Consider the following 25,943-nt stretch of genomic DNA (forward strand, 5'->3'; position numbering starts at 1 on the left):
AAAAAAAAAAAAAAATTCAAAAATAAAAGTGAAATAAAAGCTTATTCCAATATACAAGAAGTGAAAGACTTCATCACCAGTAGATGTGCAATTTTAAATGAAATCCTTTAGGTAGAAGGAAATGTTAACAGATAAAAATCTGCATCTACACAAAGGAGTGAAGAAACCGGAAATGGTTAAGTATGTGAGTAAATACAAAATGATGTTTCCTTATATTCTGAAGTGCTTTAAAAGATAATCAAATCTTCAAATAAAAATAATTAAAAATTGTGTTATCTATAACAGCTATGGAAATAAACTATATGACAATAGCACAAAGGCAGGGAAAATGGAAATAAATTGTACTATTTTCAAGTCCTTCTATAAATGAAGTAATATAACATTAATTGAAGGCAGACTGTTATAAGTCATCTCTACTAGAAACCCCAAAGCAAAATTTCACCAAACAAGATGTATATGAGCATCATTAGTCATTAGAGAAATTCAAATTAAAATGATAAGGAAATACTTATACATGTATTTTTTTGGTAAAATACCACTACATATTAAAATGGCTAAAATAAAACAAATTAACTGAAAATATGAAGGGCAGACAAAGATGTAGAGCAACTGGATCTCTCATACATTGCTGTGGAAATGTGAAATGATACAACCAATTTGGAAAATAGTTTAGCAGTTTTTTATAAAGTTAAATACACACTTGCCACATGACCCAGAAATCCCACTATTAGGATTTACCTAAGTGAAATGATTATATTCTTGAATATTAATAGCAGCTGTATTCATAAATGCCAAAATTGGGAAATGATGATGATATCCTTCAACTGATGAATGGCTAAACTAGTGTAGTATACTTACAGTGAAATACTGCTCAGCAATACAAATGAATAAAATACTTGTTCATACACATAAACATGGATAAATGCCAAATGTATGTAAGTGAAAGAAGCCAGACTCCCAAATCTACACACTGTATGGATCCATTTATATAACACTCTGGAAGAGGTAAAAGTACAGCGACAGAAAATTGATGAGTGGTTGCAAAGTGCCGGGGATGGGAGAGGTAATGAATTAAAAAAATTAATAACAACAAAACAAGCCCAAGAGTCCCAATCTGGAACCCACACTTGCTTGATACCAAAGCTACTATGTAACCTGTAAATATATATATATATATATATATATATATAGTTGTAGATACTTAGTAGGTACAGGCATGCAATGTGAAATAAGCACATCATGGAGAATGGGGTATTCATTCCCTCAAGCATTTATCCTTTGAGTTACAAGCAATCCAATTACACCCGTTAAGTGATTTTAAAATGTACAATTAAGTTATTATTAACTATAGTCGCCCTGTTGTGCTATCAAATAGGTCTCATTCATTCTTTCTACTTTTTGGACCCATTAACAATCCCTACCTCCCTACCAGCCCCTCACTACTCTTCCCAGCCTCTGGTAATTATCCTTCTACTCTCTACGTCCGTGAGTTCAGTTGTTTTGATGTTTAGATCCCACACATAAGTGACAACATGCAATGTTTGTCTTTCTGTGCCTGGCTTATTACACTTAACATGATCTTCAGTTCCATCCATGTTGTTGAAATGACTGGATGTCATTATTTTTATGGCTGAATAGTACTCCATTGTACATATATAATTAACAGAGATCCTGTAATGATGTAAGTTCAAGGCTAATTATGGAGAGAGAAGTATGAGAGTAATTCTTTGGGTAACTCATATTCCAAAAACAGAGTTTTTGTTTTACTCACTTGGTTCTCCTATAGTGCTACTCAGACCACCATTAGCAGCACCTGGGGACTTGTTAAAGTTATGCATTCTCAGGCTCCATCCCCAGATATATTGAATCAGAAACTCTTTGGGTGGGGGTGGATTCAATAATCTGTGTTTTAGTGAGTCCTCCAGATGATTCTGATGTGCACTAAAGTTTGAGACCTACAGATCTACATTAATGTATTAGCCCTCATTATTTAAAACAATAAATGCAAATGATTGGGCTATTCTTAACTGTTCATCTGTAAAGCCACTTGTGCATTGAAAACTGAAATATCTCATTTCTCCCTGCCCCTCCACAATACATTGTTTATACCTTTATTAAACACACATTTCCTTCACCTTGTATTATATTTCATTCCTGACATGTCTATAACCTTCACTAGAACACCAGTTCCATGGGGCATGGATTCTCATATTTCAAGATTTATAAAGCTCATAGCCAGCATAATCTGAGTAAGGTCAAATCCAGCTGGCTATGAAGGTTAAAATAATTGGGAAGTGTCAGTTTCCAAGGTACATAAAGTTCCAGGCTCGATTCAAGTAAATCAATTACATTTAGTAGTCATCTTTTCACAATCACCAAAATGAGTGTGGGAGTGTGGCAGCCATGAAAATGTTGCTCTCAGATCTTCCACTATGGGGAGCATAATTGATCAATGACTCCAGCTGTTGAGCTCTGAGTCCATTACCATACTTTCCACAGGCTCTTCCTAGCCAATGATGGTATGTACCAGGGTACTAAAGCAGGGATATTCCAGTAAGATACAAGACTTCTCTAGTGAGCAACTTTGGCTCAAGGATTCCTCATCAGCCTTGCTAATACTCTCCTTAAATTACCATGCAATCTAAGACTTCCTACCTAACCTTTCTTCCTTCCATCTCTCCTTCATGGTGTTGAAATTGCATTGTGGTCTGATAGCTCCCTCCTCCTTTCCTTCATATCCATTTTTCCCCAATAAATCTTGCTTTGCTTAATCCTGTCTTAGTGTCTACTTCTCTGAGAATCTGAGCTAACTTTGAGAGGATCGTGTCTGGTTTGAATTTCATTAATAGTTGTGCTTCCCTAAGCAATTATATTGTTTTTGATGTATGGGGAATATTACCTGGATAAACAAATACTTCCTCTTTGCAGGTTGGCTGCTAGAAAGTTGAGAACAAAAGTATGACTCTATGTTATGAGCGAGTTATTTCTTTTCTTTAAATTTTGAGCCTCCTTTTATTCATAAGTGATTTTATTTCATTTTTAATTTAATTTTACAGATTTTTGTAAGCTGCACTAAATAATTTCTGAATGAAGCCCGAGTAAAGATAATCCAAACAATACTCAAATTTGAAGAAGCTGCCATGTTCAGCCAGTTTTATGGGCTATGTACTCCATGGCTTGAGCTGGATGCAATGAACGATGCCATCTGAAGTTGTGTGCTGGTCCTGGTTGGCATGTGCCCAAAGGTGGAAAGAACATTCTAATGGAAAACCCACATAGTGACATGTCGAAATTCAGTCAAGCAGACAATCTGATTGGGTAAGAGTATATATTTGGGTAGTGGTAACCATACTAGAAAATTAAAAGCTACAAACCCACTTCTCAAAGTTAAGCTGGTGTGATCTGGAGATCCCTGAAACAGGGATGCCACAATGGAGAAAATTTCAGAAGTCCTGAGTGCTGGTGGTAGGAACTCCATAGGACATAACAGATAAACCTGAAACACACTGGCTTAAACCAAAAGGTTAATTTAATAAGCCATGTAATCAGATTTTTCAGGAGGAGACAGGCTGTAGGTGAAGCTCTACATATGACTCAAACAATGTTACTGGGACTTTGAGAATGTACAGATGTCATTTTTGGCTGCTCAGAAAGTGAAGTGGCTTTCTAATTTTGGAGAACCTTTAAACTGAGGTTCTCAGTAGGTGATAGTGCATCTCCCAATGACAGGTGCTCAAAGGTAAAATCTGTCCTCTTCTCGTCTCCTGGTGGCCAGAGCATGGAAATCAACACCCAGATATTATCATCAAGGATTCTCTATTTTAGCCTAGTGACCTAAAGGAAAATGATTTTATGATTTGCTTTCCTGCATCTAGCTATGGTGCCTGTGTGTCATGGAGGAGATTGTGGACAGTGGCAGCAGATACATTTGTAAATAAGATTCTTTTTTCTGCAACATTACTCAACTCTTTAGTTCCTTCTTATTTCCTGGGCCTGATTCTCTGGCTCTCCCCTCAACTCTTTGAGCTACTAGTAATATTCTTCCAATAAAATTCTTCTATATTTAATTTTCCAGAATTAAATAGAGATGGATTCAGGTTTGAGATGCATTCAGACCACCTGATATACCTGGCTCCTTATATCTAGTTTTCAGTCCCTTTTCCTTAATATTAGAACCAATGCAACAGCCATTACATCCTGGGGATACACACTTCCTTGTTCAAGTTTAGCACAAAACATGTCTGATTTTCTAGGGAGTTACATAAATGAATGAATAAACACAGTTTTTAATTCTTTCTATCTTTGGATCAATTTGAAGTAATGTACTGATAGATAGTTAAATGTTAGTGATTGATTTAAAATGCAATTGTAGTAGACTTTAGGTTATAATGAAATGGGTTTAATAATAAATTGTTATAAAATAAATGCTTTAGAGCTCAGAGGAATATGTTGATTCTAAACATGAAGATTGGACCATGTAAGGCCCAGGTGCCTAAAGGAATTTATTTCAGCACTAGGGTTTTCATGCAACATAGCTCATTAAGAAAATAAATTATATCAAACACTATGAGCTTTTATTGGCATTAATAGAAATTGCTGGCTGGGCGCGGTGGCTCAAGTCTGTAATCCCAGCACTTTGGGAGGCTGAGGTGGGCAGGTGGATCACCTGAGGTCAGGAGTTCAAGACCAGCCTGACCAACATGGTGAAACCCTGTCTCTACTAAAAATACAAAAAATTAGTTGGGCATGGTGGCAGTTGCCTGTAATCCCAGCTATTTGGGAGGCTGAGGCAGGAGAATCTCCTGAACCTGGGAGGTGGAGGTTGCAGTGAGCCGAGATCGCGCCATTGCACTCCAGCCTGGGCAACAAGAGAAAAACTCCATCTCACATACACACACAACAACAATAAATAAAGAAAAGAAAAAAAGAAGAAAAAGGAAATTGCTTTCATACATTAGGTGTTGACTATTGTCCAAGAATATTAAAATAATACTTCAAAAAGTGTCACTTTCAATTTGAATTACTGATAATTGAAGCATTTTCTTTTTCTTGTGTTAAACCTGGAAGTAGAATGGCTAGTGGGAGCAAATGTTGAATTGGCCAGAAGAAAGCTGTCTGTTATATTCTTGAATACTTTTATGACAATGAAAAGAATTACTTGATTCTTTTGTGTCTGGGCCTCCTCAAATCTTAACAGCATTTTATTTAGTAAGGTTGGTTTTGAGGAAAATATTAAATTGAGTACAGTGAATGCTACTGGTCCTGGTACTGATGGATGATGACTATCAACACAGCTATTTAGGTATGATACTTTAAACTCATCATGAAATTCCTTGGGCGGGTATTAGGAACTACTCATTATAAATGTTGATAGTTTCATTGAGAAGATATTTCAGCTTATTTAGTCAGTCACTCCAAATAATATTTATTTTGCCCTATTGAATATTAAACACTGTACTAGGTCCAGCAGTTGACTAAGTAAAAGTATCTGTACTCAGTCAACTCACAGTATGGTCACAAGGTAAAAATAATTAAAAATCAATGTTAAACAGCAATGATAAAAATTATGTAATAACTCTGCTTAAGGGACTACAGTTACAATAAAAATAATAATGTCAGTATATCTATTACACTACTCATAAGAGCTAACATTTCCTGCATGCTTACTATGAAACAGGTACTATTCTAAGCGCTCTCTAGATAGATAGATAGATAGATAGATAGATAGATAGATAGATAGATAGATAGATGGATAGATAGATAGATGTGTGTGTGTGTATATATGTGTGTGCGTGTGTGTGTGTGTGTATATATATATACATATATATACACACATAGTTTGTGTATCCCTTATGTGAAATGCTTGAGACCAGAAATGTTTCAAATTTCAGATTTTATTTGGATTTTGGAATATTTAGGTATACATAATGAGATATCTTGGGGATGGCACCCTATTCTAAACAAAAAATTCATTTATGTTTAGTATACACCTTATACATGTAGTCTGAAGGTAAATTTATGCAATATTTTGAATTAATTTCTTGCATGAAACAAAGTTTTCACTGCATTTTCACTGTGACCCATCACCTGAGGTCAGGTGTAGAATTTTCCACTTGTGATGTCTTGTTAGCACTCAAAAAGTTTCAGATTTTGAAACATTTCAGGTTTCAGATTTTTGGATTAAGCATGCTCAGTGTCTATCAATTTATTTGATTATCACAACAATCCTATGAAGATGTTGCTATTTTCTTTACAGTTAAGGAAACCAAGGCACAGAGAGGTTAAGTAACTTTCCTGAGGATATGCAACTAGTAAGAGGCAAAATAAGCCAACTCCAACAACCTGGTTTCAGAGTCTGAGCCCATAACCACAAGGCTACTCTGAGGCATCAGAAATGCCTTTGCAAAGGAGGTAACATATGAACTGAATCTGGAAGGATATTTAGGATTGAGCCAGGCAGATGAAGGTGAAAGACATTTCAGGGAGAGGGAGTAGCATGTGTATGGGTAGACAGAACAGGTTATATCCAGACTACTTACAAGTAATTTACTATATCTGTAGCCCAAGTAACTTTTGAAGAAACCAGAGGTGGAGAGACAAGTTAGGACATTATAACTCTAATCCAGTTAAGAGATAATGAAGGACCAGACTATGTTAGTGCTAGCATATAATATGTGGAATGGAACACATATTATGTGCTAAATTCTGTAGAAAATACAAAACTGAATGGGATATAAACTTGTCCTCAAACAGTTTATATTTATGTGGATATAGAGATGGGATATAGTCGATTCATCAAATTTTGATGGAAATACTAGCTTTGACAAGGTTGTCAAACAGCCTCTCCAATAAAACAAGAGGGAAAATTGACCTTCACCAGCAGAAAGGGAGAAAAATATGCTAATTTTAACATTGATAAGTGTAGGATCATTTTAAGGATAAAACATGATTTCCATGACTACACAATCAGAAATAACCAGCTTTGAAGCAGTTGCCAGAAAAAATTTCCAAGATTTATTATGGGCTCAAAGTTAAATTTGTCAGCAATATAATTCTTTTAAGAAACGAGAGATGAAAATGGGATACGTACACTGAAGCAGAGGCTCTAAAAACAGCAAGTTTTCTTCCCACAGCTGTTAGCAGTGGTCAGATATTATGAGAATATTATGTCTGCCTTGGGGCTTTGAAATTGATATTGGCAATTTGGAAAGGGTACAGAGTGTGATAAAGGGCTTAGGAAACAGGCACACTGAGCAAGGGTTAAAGGTAGCTCAGAAGCTACACTGACCTCTGCAAACATGCCAAGAACAGTCTCACATCTAGAAAAGGCACAGGCTCTATTGGCTTAGATTCTAAAAGTTTCAACTAGTTTGACTGGAAATTGCTTTGAATATACATTCTTCTTTTACACTGTAAAATTTCCTGGAAAATTAAATACAGCCTGCATTTTAATGAAGTGCCGTAAGTATTAAAATTAAAGATGGAAGGGCTTGAGCATCAAGAAAATTATAATTTTTCTCTAATATCATTATTTCAGCCCAATTGAACACATCTAGGATTTTATATCACTATTAAAATACTTTGAAACAAATTAACATTTACTATAGAAGTTTATGGTCTTTCATTTAGAAAATTCTGACTTTGCAATTTTCATGTTACACTAACAATCAAGTATGTTTACTCACAGAATTTAACTCATTAAAACCATTCTATACATATATATGCATATGTATACATATACACTTTTACATCATAGATATATGGACTTCATTAACAAACATTGGCTAATGTTTTCAATATGCTTTTATAAAGTGTTTATTGTACGTTAGGACCCCTTCAAGGTGTTTGGGATATATCAGTGAAAAAAACTGCCTTCCTGGAGCTGACATTCTACTGAGAGAAGGTAGACACTGAAAAATACATATAGTAAATAAATAAATGATCTAGCATGTTACAACTGATGACTGCTGTAGTAAAAAAAGAAACCAAATAGAGCAGAGTTAGGGAAATTAGGAGAGTTGGGTGTGCTGGGAACAAGGTACAGTATTAAATACAGTGGTCAGGAGTAGGCATCTTTGGGGAGGTGGGACTTGAGCAAAGACACGAAGGATAGGAGAAAGACATCAGGGAAGTACACAATACTCTTGTGTAAGGATGTTCTAGGCAGAGGAAATAGCTAGTGCAAAGACCCTCAGGCAAGACATAAGTGCAAAGACCCTAAAATGCCTGTTTGTGAGCAACAGCCAATGTGCCTGGGACAGAGTGAACAAGGAGTAGACAAAAGATGAAATCAGAGAATTAGGGGATGCAAACCAAATAGGGTCTTGCAGGCCATGGTAAACCTTGACCTGCTCTGAATAAAATGCTGGAGAGTTTTGAGCAGACAGACATGATGTGATTTCTGTTTTAAATGGACCATACTGGGAGGGATATCAGCAAAAATGGCAGAATAGGACTTTCCTGCACTTGTTTCTGAAAAAATCTTCCATTTGAACAATTATTTATGCATAAAAATACCTTTACAAGAGCTTGGGAAACCAAGGAAGAGATTACAGCACCTGGGTATAGCACATACATTTTTAAAAGACACAATTAAGAAGAGTAGGGAGGGAAATCTAACATTACCCACTCCACCCTTCCCCCAACCCCAGGCAGCACAACATGGAGGGAGAAACTTTCTGCTTGAAGGAAGAAGAGGGAAGCGAGCACTTTTCTGTGAGGTCTAGCACTGGGTGTGCCCCATTAAAACCCAGTACTGGGTAGGCCCCTATGACCCCAGACTCCAGGCTTTACCTGAGATTGGGTTTCCCAAGATCTGTCACAGGAACTCGCTAGGATCCTGCAGCCCCAGGCATCAGATGAGCTGCACTACCACCAGGCTGACACCAGTGGCCTCAGGCTCAGTAGACCAAAACCTGTGGGACACAGAAAAGGTAGTTCTGAGAGGGAAGTATATACCAATAATTGCTTACACTAAAAATGAAGAAATAGTTTACTGTGAATTTAAAGGGTACATGAATATTTGGGAAAGCTGGCTATAACCACTGTAGGGATAATTCAGCTATTCTGATTAGTAGGAAGGAGTCACATTCTCAGTGCTACACAACTGTCCTACTTTAAGTTATTCATTGTGGGAAGAAGATATCTTTCTTCCAAGGTTGAATAATACATATAGTCTGTGTCCTAAAAATGTGTCCACTGGCCACATTTGGCTATTTAAATTTAAATGAAAATTAAGTGAAACCAAATAAAAATAAAAATTTAGTTCCTCAGTCAAAATAGCCATATTTCACTTGCTTTGTAGCCACATGTGGCTAATGACTATGCATTAGATGGAACAGACACAGAAAAATAACATTTTAATTCATTTTATTTCTTTACCTTGCCTAAATTGCTCTGGTTGGAACTTCCAGTACTATGTTGAATAGAAATGGTGAAAGTTAGCATCCTTGTCTTCTTCCTTATTTTACAGGAAAAACTTACAACTTTTCACCATTAAGTGTAATGTTAGATTTCAGCTTGTCATCTATGGCTTTTATTATGTTGAAGTACATAATTCTATACCTAGTTTGTTGATTAGTTTTATCATGAAATAATGTTCAATTATTTCGAATGCTTTTTCTACTTCTATTAAAAAGATCATGTGATTTTTAGTATTACTTTTGTTAATATTGGGTATCACATTCATTGATCTGCATATATTGAACCATCCTTGGAACCCCAAGGATGATGCAATAGACTAATGTTTGTGTCCTCCACTCCCCAAATTTCATATGTTGAAACCTAATCCACAATGTCATGGTATTTGAAAGAGGGTGTTTGGGATGTGATTAGGTTATGAGAGTGGAGCTCTCATGAGTGTGATTAGTGCCCTTATAAAAGAGACACCAGAGACCTCTCTTGCTCCTTCTGCCAAGTGGTGAGGCAGCAATAAGATGACCATCTCTAAATTGGAAAACGGGGCCTCACCAGGCATAGAATCTGCTGGTGCCTTGAGCTTGGACTTCCTAGCCTCCAGAACTGTAAGAAATTAATTTCCATTTTTTATAAGCCACTCAACCTATGGTATTTTGTTATAGCAATTTGAATGGACTATGATGAATAAATCCCACTTGATCATAGTGCATAATATTTTTAATGTACTATTAAATTTTGTTTGCTAGTATTTTTTGAGGATTTTTGAATATATATTCATCAGGGATATTAGCCTGTAATTTTCTCTTCTTGTAGTATCTTTGTCTGGCTTTGGAATTATGTAATGATGGTATCATAAAATGAGTTTGGCAGTCTCCCCCTCTCTTCAGCATTTTTGAAGTGTTTGACAAGAACTGGCATTAATTCTTCTTTAAATGTCTGGTATAATTCACTAGTAAAGCCATCTGGTCAGGGGCTTTTCTTTGTTCAGAGGCTTGGATTACTGATTCAACCTCCTTACTCATTGTTATTCTGTAAAGGTTTTTATGTCTTCATAATTAAGTCATGGCAGGTTGTATGTATATAGAAATTTACCAATAATCCTAATAATAAAGAAAGAAGTAAAATTATTTCTGTTTTCAGATGTTATGATCCTATATATAGAAAACCCTAGACTCCACAGAAAAATATTAGAACTAGTTTTTAAATTCAGTAAATTTGCAGACTACAAAATCAACAGAGAAAGATCAGCTTTTTACACACTGACAATGAACTGTCCAAAAAGGATATTAAGAAAACATTCCCTTTTACAAGAGCATAAAAGAAAATAAAATACTTAGGAGTAAACTTAACCAAGGATATGAAAGACTCATGCACTGAAAACTACAAAAGATTGATAAAAAAAAAAATTTATAGGAAACAAGTAAATGGGAATATATCCTATTTTAATGGATTGGAATAATTAATGTTAAAATGTTCATACTACCCAGTGGCCTACAGAGTCAGTGCTACCCCTGTCAAAATTCCAATGGCATTTTTTACAGACATAGGAAAAACAATCCTAAAATTCATATGGAGTGATAAAAGACACAGAATAACTAAAATAATCTTGAGAAGGAATAAAGTAGGAAGCATAATACTTCCTGATTTCAAAATATATTATAAAGCTACAGTAATCAAAACAGTTTTGTTCTGTCATAAAACAGACATACAGACCAATGGAACAGAATAAAAAGCCCAGAAATAATCCAATGCATATAGTCAAGTGATCTTTGACAAGGGTGCCAATAATGCACAATGGGGAAAGGATAGTCTTTTCATCAAATGGTATTGTGGAAACTGGATATTGACGTGAAAAAGAAAAGAAAGAGAGAGAGAGAGAAAAGGAAGGAAGGAAGGAAGGGAGGAAGGAAGGAAGGAAGGAAGGAAGGAAGGAAGGAAGGAAGGAAGGAAGGGAGAGAGGGAGGGAGGAAAGGAGGGAAAAAGAGACAGAGCAAAAGAGAAAGAAAGAGGGAAAGAAAGGAAGAAGGAAAGAAAGAGAAAGAAAAAAGAAAGAAAGAGAAAGAAATTTAACCTCTACTTTAAAGCATACATTAAAATCAGCTTAAAAAGAAATACTGAAATGTAAGAGCTGAAAATGCAAAACTCCTAGAAGAAAACAGGAGAAGAGCTGCTGTACATTTGTCATGGCAATAAATTATTGGCTATGACACTCAAAGCACAGGCAACAAAACGAAAAATAGACAAGTGGGCCTACATTAATCTAAAAAGCTTCTGCACAGAAATGATCAGCAGAATGAAAAGTCTACAGAATGGGAAAAAATTTGTCAACTGTATATCTGACAAGGGATTAATATCTAAAATATATAATAAACTCATACAATTCGACTGCAACAACAACAAACAACCCAGTTTAAAAATGGGCTAAAGTCTTGAAAATATATTTCTCCAAAAAAGACATACAGATGGCCAACAGGCATATGAGAAGGTAATCAACATCATTAATCATTAGGGAAATGCAAATCAAAGCTACAATGAGATCTATCACTTCACACATGATAGGACAGCTACTATCAAAAAGACAAGAGCCAACAAGTGTTGGCAAGGGTAAGGAGAAAACAGAACCATTATACACCGTGGGTGGGAGTGTATATTGGTACAGTCATAATGGAAAAAAGTATGGAGCTTCCTCAAAATTAAAAAATAGAACTATCACATGATCCAGCAATCCCACTTATGTGTATATACACAAAGGAAATAAAATTCGTATCTCTAAGAGATATTTGCATTCCCATGTTCATTGCAGCATTATTTCAAATAGCCCATATATGGAAAAAACTCAAGTAGGCATCAACTCATGAATGGATAAAGAAAATGTGGCTTACATATCTAGTGGAATATTATTCAGCTTTTAAAAAAGAAAAATCCTTTCATTTGCTAGATCATGCAGGAACCTAAAGGACAATATGCTAAGTGAAATAAGCCAGCCATAGGACAAATACTGCATGATTTCACTTATATGAGGTATCTATAACAGTCAAATTCATGGAAGGAAAAGTATACAATAGTGATTGGCAGAGTTGGAAGGTGGAGGAAATTGAGAGTCGTTCAATGGGTATAAAGTACGTTATGCTATATGAATAAGTTCTGGAGATCTGCTGTACAACATAGTGCCTATAGTTAACAACATGGTATTTTGTACTAAAATTTAAGAGAGTAGATCTCATGTTACGTATTCGTTGTTGGTTTTTTTGTTTTTGTTTTTGTTTTATTTTTTATTTTTTTTAGATGGAGTCTCACTCTGTCGCCAGACTAGAGTGCAGTGGCACGATCTCAGCTCACTGAAACCTCCGATTCCCTGGTTCAGGTGATTCTCCTGCCTCAGCCTCCCGAGTAGCTGGGATTACAGGCACGTGCCACCACGCCCCCTAATTTTTGTATTTTTGGTAGAGACAGGGTTTCAACAATCTCCTGACCTCGTGATCTGTCTGGCTCAGCCTTCCAAAGTGCTGGGATTAAAGGCATGAGACACCATGCCCGGCCTGTGTTATGTATTCTTAACACACACACGCATACACACACACACATACACACACACACACACAACAAAAACAATAATCAACCAATCAAACACACACAAAGGGATGCAACAAAACTTTGGGAGGTGTTGAATATGTCTATTACCTTGACTGTGGTGATGGGATCATAGGTGTCTGCATATGTCCAAACTCATCAAATTTTGCACATTATACATGTGCAGTCATTTGCATATCAATTATACTTCAGTAAAGCTGTTTTTAAAAGAAAAAACAGAACTATTTCACTATGCCAGAAAATTCTATTGGATAGCACTGGCTAGGTACTTTTCATGAACATAATATATTAAATGCTTGCCGGATGTGCCTAATATTCCTCTTTCTAGATTTTATAGGCTTGGATAATTATAGAAAAATGATAAGACAGAAAACACAAGCTTCTTACTACTTATGTATTCTAATGAAATACCAGTCTGCATTTTTCCCATTTCTTTTGCACTTATCTTTCACAGCTTTTTTTTTTTTTTTTTTGGCCTTACATTTCTTGGTGCTGTCTATTTTTTTCCACCACCTAGAATTAGAAATCAATTCTTTTGTTTCAAATGTGAATTCCCCCTTCCCTAATTATAAGCTGCTACTTTACATAACAAAAGAATTGATTTCTGAAAGCTCTATTCAGACATTAACAAAACTAACAATTGGAATTATCATTCAAATTTATGTCCCTTATAAGCTTTAATGGCCAAGACTAAGATATAGACTTATTTTTAGACTCTTATTCACATTTATCTACTTTTTGCCTTTAAATCAAACCTATATGATAGCAGGAATCTTTCTTTGCCTCCTACATTTCAGCTTGCTTTCTCATCCTTTGTATACAGTGTTACTTATTTAGACTTCTTGATAAATGAAACAAGTGTGTATTTATTCAAGTTACATGGTGACTTATTTTCATGAGAAACAAATAAAAATATGACATATCAAGTTAATTATTCTAACATTAGTCTGTTTAGATACTTTAGGTAATTTTTACTCATCATCATCTTTTGGGGCTGGGATAATTTGATGTGACCTAGAAAACTAGCTTTGTGGTTTGATCATTTTCCTCTTTACTCTGAGATCCACCTCCCCTTCCTTTCATGTGCTATGCCCTAAACTACAGATCACAGAAGGATGACTCCTGCAAACTACATTCCCAGATCCCTGTCAAATTGCTTCTTTTGGGCTCACCTAACAGGGAGGCACTGGCTGGAGACTGGAGGTGAGAAGCCAGGGTAAGCCTTTGTCTCAGCTTCTGGAGGTATCTCTATCAGTGTCTATAGCAATTCTGTGGTTGCAGAGCCCACAAGGCAGCACCTTCCTCTGAGGTCCCAGCTCCCATCTTGCAGCTCCTTCTATGATTCTAGCTCCTGTCAGATGAGCACTTCATGTCTCCAGATTCACCTTGGTAGCCACTCCTGCTGCTCCCTCAAAAAGCCCTTCTTTTAAGTTTTCAGCTCCTGTGAAGGGAACTCAGATCTTGGGCTCTAGTAACATCAGCTCCTTCTCTTTTATTTATTTATTTATTTTTCGAGTTATTGTTTTTTTAACTTTTATTTTAGGTTCAGGGGTACATGCACACGATTGTTATATAGGCAAATTGTGTATCACAGGGGTTTGGCATACAGATTGTTTTGCCACCCTGGTAATAAGCATAGTACCGGATAGGCAGTTTTTGGTCCTCACCCTCCTCTCAACCCTCCACTCACAAATAGGCTCAGATGTCTGTTGTTCCTTTTTTGTGTTCATGTGTACTCAGTGCTTGGCTCCCACTTGTAAGAACATGTGGTATTTGGTTTTCTCTTCCTGGGTTAGTTTACTTAGGATAATAGCCTCCCTGCACCCATGTTGCTGCAAAAAAAACATGAGCTCATTCTTTTTATGGCTGCATAGTATTCCATGGTGTATATGTACCACATTTTCTTTATCCAGTCTACTGTTAATGGGCATTTAGGTTGATTCTGTGTCTTTGCTGTTGTAAACAGTGCTGCACTGAACTAACATGTGCATGGGTCTTTATGATAGAACAATTTATATTCCTTTGGGTACATACTCAATAATCAGATAGCTGGGTCAAATGGTAGTTCTGTTTTAAGTTCTTTGATAAATTCCCAAACTGCTTTCCACAGTGGCTGAATTTATTTACATTCCTACCAGCAGTGGTGGAAATAATGGAATAAGCATTCCATTTTCTCTACAACCTCACCAGCATCTGCTATTTTTTGACTTTTTAATAATAGCCATTCTGACTGGTGTGAGATGGTATCTCATTGTGGTTTTGATTTGCATTTCTCTAGTGAGTAATGATGTTGAGCACTTTTTCATATGCTTGTTGGCCACCTGAATGCCTTCTTTTGAAAAATATCTGTTCACGTCATTTGCCCACTATTTAATGGGGTTTTCTGTTTTTTGCTCATTAGTTTGTTTAAATTCTTTATAGATTCTGGATATTAGACCTTTGTTTGATGCATAGCTTGCAAATTTTTTCTCTCATTCTGTAGGTTGTCTGCTCTGTCGATAGTTTCTTTTACTGTGCAGAAGCCCTTTAGTTTAATTAGATTCCATTTGCCAATTTTTCTTTTTGTCACAATTGCTTTTGGCATCTTTATCAGAAATCTTTGCCAGGGCCTATATCCAGAATGGTATTTCCTAGGTTATCTTCCAGGGTTTTTTAGTTTTAGGTTTTACATTTAAGCCTTTAATCCATCTTGAGTTGATTTTTGTATGTGGTGCAAGGAAGGGATCAATTTCAATTTTCTGCATATGGCTAGTCAGTTATCCCAGCACCATTTATTGAGTAGGGAGCTCTTTCCCCATTGCTTATTTTTGTCAAGTCTGTCAAAGATTAGATGGTTGTAGGTGTCCAGATTTATTTCTGGGTTCTCTATTCGATTCTACTGGTCTATGTGTCTGTTTTTGTACCATGCTGTTTTGGTTATTGTAACCAAACATGCTGTTTTGGTTATTGTAACCAAACATGCTGTTTTGGTTATTGTAGACTTCTAGTATAGTTTGAAGTTGGGTAAGGTGATGCCTCTGGTTTTCTTCATTTTTCTTAGGACTGCTATTAAGGCTCTTTTTTGATTCCATATGAGTTTTAGAGTCGTTTTTGTTTTTGTTTTTTTTCTAATTCTGTGAAGAATGTTCTTGGTAGTGATAGCAATAGCATTTACTCGGTAAATTGCTTTGGGAGGTATGGACATTTTAAAACATTCATCCTTCCTATCCATGAGCATGGAATGTTCCTTCTATTGTCTCTCCAACCCTAGTAATGGAAGCAACTTCTTGCATTTGATAACCTCTGGGCTATCTTCCCTCACCCTGTTATTCTGTGAGGTCTTCTAACAATTTGGTACTACCTTCCCCTATGAAACTCCCTTTGTTGAAGTACTTGACATGAGTTCTCTTTTCCTGACTCTACTGTGACTGATAATCCCTGGTATTAGTATGGTATCTAAAAGTTGCAGGTAGGCACAAAAATAATTGGTCTTAGGGTCAGAAGAACTATGTCTAAACTCTGACAATTCTAATTCCTTAGTATGTAACTAGAGAAAATACATGTACTCTGAGTTTCAATATCTTTAACTGTAAATCTTGGAAAATAATTCCAATTCCATTGATTGATCATGCATATTGAATGAGATAAGTAAATGCACATAGAAAATACCTAGTAGGAGGTACTTGAGGAACATTAAGAAATTTGTGAAAGTATTTTCTTCCTTTATTTTAGGAAGCAATTTCAATGTTGTAGCTTTAGTACTTGGACCTTTATCTAATTGGCAGACCTCAAACAAAATTGGTGTGAAAGGAAATCTAATTCTTTCCATTCATACACGTTTAAATCTGCATTGCTATTTTCTTGGAGGTTGTGAGAGGTGTATCTTGCTCTTTTTTAAAAATGGTGTCCAATTCATCATGAAATAAATCATACTCGGGCTGCTATGCAATCTTTTTTTTTTAATATAAATTTATTTGGTTTTCTTTGCCAGTATTGATTTTTTTCTTATAGGCAGTAAGTAGAAAGTTGCACCATAAAACTTTCCCAATTTTTTACCCTTTTCATTTATATTTAAAACCTTGTTGTTATCAATGTTTTCCATTGAAAAACCCTCAAAAACTTCTCTTTCAGGTTTTTGATTTGTAATACATCTGTATTAAAAATAAAACAGGTATATTTACTAAAAGCAGTCCAGTTTTTTTTACATTTATGCAGTATTTCCAGTATGACTTTTTAGATTTACAGTAAATTAATACAGCCTTTTCCACCTTCTCTACATTCATACTTCCTCTCCAGTGTGGATCATGTTTCCTAACAACAAGCAATCTTTTACAATAAACTATACATTCTAGGATTATTCAGTTTTTTTTTTCTTTTCCTGAAGGGCAATGAGAGAAATCTATCCTCAGTTCTATTAAACTCTCTCTTCTTACTGTGACCAAGCCAACCCTTTCCGGTAGCCCAAAAGTAAGTGGTGTGAAATGTAGACTATATTATGATCAAAAAGTTTCCAGCAGTGAGCTCAGTTTACAGCCACCAGTCACTGAGGTCTATCTCTTGTCACCAGCAAATACATTTATAACTTCCTTTTTTTAAGCAAAAGTGTTTCCTTGTAATTAGAGCAATTCCAGGTATTACGGAATTATGTTTTAACCAATTACTTTGCATTTTAATTAAATTTTGTGGTGGACTACAATATATATGGGGGAAATGCACAAAGTAGAAATGTACAGTACAGCCCTTTCTCACACAGTGAATTTCTGCCTGATGACCCTCAAGCGTAAGAAATAAAGTCTTCAACCTAAATAACTCCCATACACCCTGTCAAAATCACTATTTCTCTTTTCCAAAGATAACCTGAATTGTATGGTAGTTATTTCCTTCATTTCTTTGTGGTTTTATTTCCTCAGTACATATCGTTAAACATTATTTTTTAAGTGTACCTGATTTTTTAATGTTACCTGAATGGAATAATCTAGAAGTGTCTAAGTTGTTCTAGTCAGCATTATGTTAGTGGGAAATACGAATGTAGCACTAATTCACTTATGTTAATGTTTCCTAGCATGTCATTGCCTGACTTTCTACAATTTATTTATCAATTTTACTTTTAAATTAGTTTGAGATTATTGCCAATTTGAGATATTACATGTAATGATGCTAATGATGTTCTTATACATGCTGCTTGGTGCACAAGTGCCTACACTCTGTTGAATAGAGATGTAAAAGTAGAATTTCTGAGTAATAGGTGATGTACGTCTTCAACTTTGGTAGATAATACCAAATTTTATTTCAAAGTACTTTAAACATATATTCTTACTAACATCTTTTTTTTTTTTTTTGAAATAAGGCCTTACTCTATCACCCATGCTGGATTACATGGTGCAACCTCAGCTCACTGCAGCCTTGACTTCCCAGGCTCAAGCGATCCTCCCACCTCAGCCTCCTGAGTAGCTGGGACTACAGGCATCTGCCACCACATCTGGCTAATTTTGTTTATTTGTTGTAGAAACAGGATATCACTGTGTTGCCCAGGCTTGCCTCGAACTTCTGGATGGAAGCTATCTTCCTGCCTCAGCCTCCCAAAGTGTTGGGATTACAGATGTCAGCCACGGTGCCTGTCCCCAACATCTTAATAGAACTCTTATTGCACACATCCTAGCCTACACCTGGTATTGTGTGTGGGTGTGGGGATGTATGTTTGTGTTTCTTAAATTTTAGTGATATCTTACTATAATTTTAATCTGTATTTTGTTGATTACTAATGATTTGAGCATATTTTATATGGCTATAGGCCACTTTTTGCCTTTACTGTGGTGGGCGGAGAGGAGGACTTTAAAGTGTTGGTTCAATTTTTTTTTTCCTGTTTTCTATTAGGTTATCAGGATTTTGCTTGCTTATTATTTTTTTCCTATTTTTGTTATGTTAAAATACACATAATATAAAATTTACTATCTTAACAAATAATTATTTTCCTTCTCCAATTTATTGGTATAGACAACGTAACGATTTAAGTGTAGAGCTAAGTAATACTAAATACATTAATAACATTGTGCAACCATCATCACCATCGATCGATCTCCACAACTCTTTTCATCTTGTAAAACTGAAACTCTGTAGCATTCTACTCTCTACACATTAAAAAATATTCCCCATTCTCCCCTCTCCCCAGCCTCTGGCAACCACCATTCTACTTTTTGTCTCTATGATTGTGATTAATTTAAATATCTCATATAAGTAGAATAGTACAGTATAAGTACTTTTGTGACTGGTTCCACTTACTATCATGTCTTCAAGGTTCATCCATGTTGTAGCATATGACAAAATTTCCTTCCTTTGTAAGGTTGTATATACTATTGTATGTATATGTCACATATTGCTTATCTATTCATTCATCCATGGACATTTTATTTGCTTCCATATTTTAGCTGTTGTTAATAATGCTGCTATGAGAATGAGTACATAAATAGCTCTTTGAAGCCCTGTTTTTAATTATTTGGGGTATATATCTAGAAATGGAATTGCTGGATCATATAGCAATTTTATTTTTGACTTTTGAAAGAACACCAGTTTTCCACAGCAATTACACCATTTTACATTATCACCAAAAATGTACAAGTGTTGCAATTTCTCCACAGCCTTGCCAATACTTGGTATTTCTTCTTGTTGTTGTTTTATAGTAGCTACCCTGATGAGCATGAAGTATTACGTCATTGTAGTTTTAATTTGCATTTTCCTAATGATTTGTGATGTTGGGCATTGTTTTGTATACTTCCGGCCATTTGTATATTTTCTTTGGAGAAATATTTGTTCATCCCTTTGCACATTTTTTCACATTATCTTTCATCAGATATATGGTTTGAAAATATTTTCTCCCATTCTTTGGGGTGCCTTTTTATTCTGTTGATGTTGTTTATTGATATGCTAAATTTTTTAATTTCCACAAAGTTTGTCTATTTATTCTTTTGTTACCTGTCCTTTTGATATTATATTTTTGAAGTGCATCCTCTGGCTATATTTTTGAAAGTGGTACTACTGAATCAAAGTTCAAAAGCATTTTTTAAATTTTGTCAAATTTTTAACCATAATTATACTATTGTACTATTCTGTAGTACCATTAGCAAGATATGAGTGTCTGTTCTCTGCAGTCTTGCCAACAGAGGGTGATAATGAGCTCTCAAATGTTTGTCAATGTATAATGTGAGAAATTTTGTCAATTAGCTTGAATTTACATTTTCCTCATTATAAGTGAAATTTAGAATCTTTTAATAAGTTTAATGACAGTTTTTGTATCTCTTTAAAATTGTTTTAAAATTCAAAATTGTTCATGTCTTTTTGCCAATTTTTCCATAAGTTTATTTAGGTTGTTAAACTTCATCTTTTAGATTATTTATTAAGATAGTAACCCTTTATTTGTAGCATGTATTGCAGATATTTTAGTCTTCTTTTTACTTTACCTGTGTTTTTCTTTTTTTATCATGCAGTTTTTTAAATTTTAAGCAGTAGAAGTTATCCTTTCTTTTATTGCATCTGGACTTTGAGTCATAGTTAAGACAGTTGGTTTTTCAGGAATTTGAATAGGCTACTAGTGAATTATTTCCTCAAACTTTTTTATTGGCAGGTAGAAAGGAAGCAGCTGCCATTTTGTAGATAACATGTAGTGATCTGCTGACTGATCTCATTAGCATGAAGCAGCGTCTAGACCTGAATTACACTAGCTTCTTTGAATTTTCCTTTAGTTTTCCTGACTTCTGCGCCAACTTGTGCTCAAGTGTCAGGTCTGCTTATGCTCCAGCATCAGATGTGGAGGGAGAACCTTTAAAAGACTGTTTACCCAGTTTCCACAATTGAGAAACCCAGATCCCTGTAACAAATCTCTCTCTCTCTCTCTCTCTCTCTCCCTCCCTCCCTCCTATCTGTTATTTGTTTGATCTTCTATTTGTGTACTTTTCTGGATGAGGCCTCACTTATAGATAAACGGTTTCTATTCATAAATTATTTTAGGGAAATGCTGTAAGGCTTATCCCTGTTTGGAGATTTACAGTAGCTGTAGTATTAAGATCTCTAGGATAACCTGGAATAAAGAAATCTTATGCTATATTCATCAAAGCATTGTCACACTTTCTTGACTTACTACCAAAACCACTTACCTAAAATTGTTTCATATCTCATAAAGATAGCTTTCCAAATAAAATTTTTGTGGAATATAGGTAGATGGATAGGTAGGTAAGTAGATAGATAGATAGATAGATAGATAGATAGATAGATAGATAGATAGAGATAGAGATAATATCCTGAAGCTATATCCCAATCCAGAAGAGATGGGCTTAATTATAAAAAAGTTGAAACATCAAGGCCATACATTTTTCATAGTCTTTGTTATTTTTTAAAAAACACTAAGCCTTTTCCCAAAGCTTTACTACTTTTGGTCTGTGATCAATAAAGCTTAAAATCCAATCACTATTAATTTGCCTCTCACTTTTCCACTAGTATTAACAGAACTTACAATACATAGGAGGACTGAGTTCTGAACAAGTTGATCACTTCACATACACAACCAGCCAAGAGGGCAAATGGGGGTTGAAATCAATTTCAAGCTCTTCTAAATGTCATTTGCTTCACGGGGCAGAGCTACATCTGCCTGGAGTAAGGAACATCTTTTCTAATTAGTACACAGGCTCCATCTGCACTCCAAGATGAATGACAATGGGGATGTGCATACCTGGAGAAGTGTCTATGTCTAATCTGAACAAAGATGCCATAGCTACTTGTGTCTAATGCACCTAAAAAGTCTATGAATGTTTCCTCATTTTCATTTTGCCAAGAAGAAAACTGTGTTTTGAAGAGGATAAGTAATCTATTTATAATCCCAAGCTAGTAACCTGAGTCCAATCCCCATTTTTTTTCCACTGTAATAGACTGTCTTTTTACCTGTGTGTTACCCCCATGCAGCATTTCTTCCTGTGTTATGTTGTCTAATTATTTCTAACTGCCTGCTTTCTTGTGCATTCTCTTAAAAATCTAGATTATCATTCCACTGTGACAAATGGGAAATGAATGTTTTTCATCCTACTGTATATTGTTCAAATGTTTACTATATGTATGTCATTTTGAAGTTAATTCTGTAATTTTATTTTGCAAATTCATTTTGCATATTTTATTGAGTTTTCTCTAAGCTCCTGTGTTTTTCTAGCAGCTTTATAACTCTCTACAACCAGTCATGGAATAGAAAAATATACCTAAGCATCCTCTATGAAGTTTCAAAGCCATATGATATTATAACATAGAATGCTTCCATATGTTAGAACCATAATAACAGAAGTTGCACACTAAAAATTGTTTTATTTTTGGAATAGTGCCCATTTATATTCCACATTATTGAAGTAACATTATACTTTCAATAAACATCTCTAGACATAATTATTTAGTTCCTCTGTCCCATAAAGGGTGGCGATCACTTTATTTATTGTCTAAATCATAAAAGGCAGTAATTTTTAAAAAAATACCCTAAATAAAAAATATCTAATAAGTGAGCAGTTAACAAATGCACTGACTAATCACTAGGTAGCTGACAACTGGATATTTTGGGACTATGTGAATATCAGTAGATCATTTGTAATAAAAAATAGAAACTTATAAAAAGGGATAATAATAATTAAAGAGGTAAGATAATGGAAGATTCTTTTTCAACATGTTTTCATTTTCTTAAATATGTTGTGATCCTAAATAAGCAAATTAAGGAACCAGGTTGATTACTATGTAAAAATCCTTGAATCATATGATTCATTTCATAGCTTTTAAGACTCCATGAAGGATAATGTTTAAGACATGTCAGGCAGAACACCAAGTGGTATAGATTTAAAACAGGGTCTATTGGGAGAAAACTTACAAGCAGAGAAGTGATAGAGCACATACATTTCCCTAAGCTCTACCTATCCCACAGTGAAAGCTAAGCATAGCTCCACACACAACACAATGTACTAGATAGGAGTAACCTTCCTCCCAAACCTCTAAATATCTATATATTTATAATGAAGGTCAGGGCAAATCTATGTAACTAAGTAACAGAGGAATTCCTTCGTGAAGGAAATGGGCTTCTTAGAAATGAGGAGTTCATGAAGCCCCATAACTGGTAGCAGCTTGTTATTTTGATGAGTTAACTCAGACTATTTGGACCATTCTTCTAATCTATTAAAGGAGGGAGTGATATTAACCCAATAACCCTCCAGATTTATTGCTTTCTATGTATTTAATCAGTCTAGCTTGAAACCTCAGTAGAGTAGTTCCATGGCTTACAAATAGAATGGTGTATTCAAAATGCAATGTATAACTTTTTCCACAAAGAGAATGTATTTTCCCTCTTGGGAAAATCCATCTTATATGGTTTTGATACAACTAATCCTGCCCCCAATATTTTCTTCCTCTACTTTCTAGGCAAAAAGAATTGAGCCAGTGATTGCTGCAAGATCCTGTGTTCGATCATTTTTCCCTGGGACAATTTCCCCCAGAGATATCATAGACAAAGATCCTCTCTCTGATGGGGATGTTAATCTGTAGACTATGGGTCTAGGGCAGCAATTCCTTCCTCCTTAAGAGAGAATCAATGTAATAAGATAAGCAGTGGCAAGAGTTGGAGGGAGAAAGAAGAACTAATGACATTGTTTAAGCTTTATGTTTAGTTATGACTGAACCCAGGTCCACATTCTTTTGTATATATAAATAAATTCCCCTATCAGCTTAAATTAATTTCAATTGAATTGGTCTTTTTTGAATATAAACGAGCCATAACTGGAATAATAATTTTTTAAAATCCGCTACTACCATTTTTGGTATCAGAATTAATTATTCCAATTCTCATTCCATAGAGAGTATGAGACTTGTGTTTCCAATTTTTAGGTAATTGATTTTTTATTATAATAGCGTTATGACTGATGGTTGATATTTTGGAAGTCAAAAAACTTAATGTACTTTCTAAGAGAGGATTATTCACTATTGGAAAGGCCAAAAAGAGCACTGTATCACAACACCTGAGGAGAGCATAAAAAAAACTGAGAGAATACCATAATACAATGATACTGGAAATAACAGCAACAGTGTCATTAGCCACAAAATAATCTAGAAATTTCATATGTATTTTTTATTTGAAGAATATCATATAAAGCAAGAATTCAACCATTTATCTCCCTAAGAGGGGAAAAAAAGAGTACTGACAAGATATTCTGTTTAGTTTTACAAAATATTCTAGCTGAAAAAAATTTGAATGTCTTAGTTATATTGCTATTCTTTACTCCATTAATCTAATATACCTTCCATCTATCTGTCTTATTATCCTCTCTATTTTTAAAATAAAAATATAAAAAGAACACTGCCACACATGTGAGATATGAAGGAAAAATAAAGGTTTCTAGTGCCATTTATTTTATTATTTATTTCTGAAGTTCATAAACTTTAAGAGGTTTTAATGACATTGTAGATCTTTGAATATTGCCGACTTAAGTGATTAGGAACTTAGTATTTTAATATTCTTCTCTGATCTATGTTTCACCAATTCTGTTCAGAGTTAATTAGAAAAAGCTTAACATTGGTAATGAACAAAGTTTTCTTTTTATTAGAATTATACTGAAGAGTTAGCATATAATGCAGACTTCTTAAATTGCAAAGACTTGCTGAACAGTGAATCTATTTCCAGGTCACTTTTTCAAGTTAGAAAATATAGATAGATAGATAGATAGATAGATAGATAGATAGATAGATAGATAGAGATAGAATCTACTATTATTTCTTCTGCATTTAATCATAATGCAAAAAAAAAATCAAAAATATTTATGGCTTCTGACACAGCAAAAATTTGAAGGTATTCAAGAATATATTCATTTCTTCTTTAGTATTTCATGTTTCTAAAATGTATTGATTATAATTATAAATGTTTATAAAGTTATATTGATTCATTATGTTCAAATGTGTTCTAAACTTCAAACGTATTCATTCAAAAGAAGTTTGCCTTTTTTAGTTATAAGGAAAACAAGAATCAGAAGTCTTCTTCAAAAAAACTGCAATGACTACAGTAGGGATGAGTTGGATATCTGTTTGGCCTCTCATGTCCAGCATTCATTTTTTCCTTTTTAGAGTAACAGCACTTCAATCCCCTTTGGGTAAGGGGCATGTCTTCCTTCTCTCTCACACATCTTTCCCAACCACTGATACCTCTAGCATCATTGGGTCCAGCAAACCACATGACCCAAAAATGCAGAGATGCTTACATTATAACTTAGACTTGCTACAGAACACTTCTTTGCTCCGGGCCTAACTCAAAGCTAGCAGCCTTTTGTATCATTGTGTATATGGGGTAAAGCAGTGTCTTGGGGTATGGAACGTTTCCTATAGGGTCTGAACTTACTCCAAAATGGACCACATAGTTGGAAGTAAAGCACTCTTCAGCATATGTAAAAGAATGGAAATCACAGCAAACTGTCTCTCAGACCACAGTGCAATCAAATTAGAACTCAGGCTTAAGAAATGCATCCAAAACTGCACGACTACATGGAAACTGAACACCCTGCTCCTGAATGACTACTGGGTAAATAACAAAACGAAGGCAGAAATAAACATGATCTTGAAACCGATGAGAACAAAGACGCAACTTACCAGAATCTCTGGGGCACATTTAAAGCAATGTGTAGAGCGAAATTTATAGCACTAAATGACCACAAGAGAAAGCAGGAAAGATCTAAAATCGACACCATAACATCACAATTAAAAGAACTAGAGAAGCAAGAGCAAACACGTTCAAAAGCTAGCAGAAGGCAAGAAATAGCTAAGATCAGAGCAGAACTGAAGGAGATAGAGACACAAAAAAACCCTTCAAAAAATCAATGAATCCAGGAGCTGGTTTTTTGAAAAGATCAACAAAATTGATAGACTGCTAGCAAGACTAATAAAGAAGAAAAGAGAGAAGAATC

General features: G+C 35.0%; 1 protein-coding gene across 3 annotated transcripts in view; it reads right to left on the minus strand.

Moving 5' to 3' along the window:
- Nucleotides 1–25,943, minus strand: part of DCAF8L2 (DDB1 and CUL4 associated factor 8-like 2) — a 162,375-nt gene that overhangs the window by 112,301 nt on the left and 24,131 nt on the right. For all 3 annotated transcript variants that reach the window (XM_011970236.1, XM_011970237.1, XM_011970238.1), the window contains exon 2: nucleotides 8,794–8,915. The gene's annotated coding sequence lies outside the window, so the exon portion shown is untranslated. The remainder of the gene's footprint in view (nucleotides 1–8,793; nucleotides 8,916–25,943) is intronic.

This window comes from Mandrillus leucophaeus, unplaced genomic scaffold (assembly GCF_000951045.1).
Source record: "Mandrillus leucophaeus isolate KB7577 unplaced genomic scaffold, Mleu.le_1.0 Scaffold937, whole genome shotgun sequence".
Lineage (NCBI taxonomy): Eukaryota > Metazoa > Chordata > Mammalia > Primates > Cercopithecidae > Mandrillus > Mandrillus leucophaeus.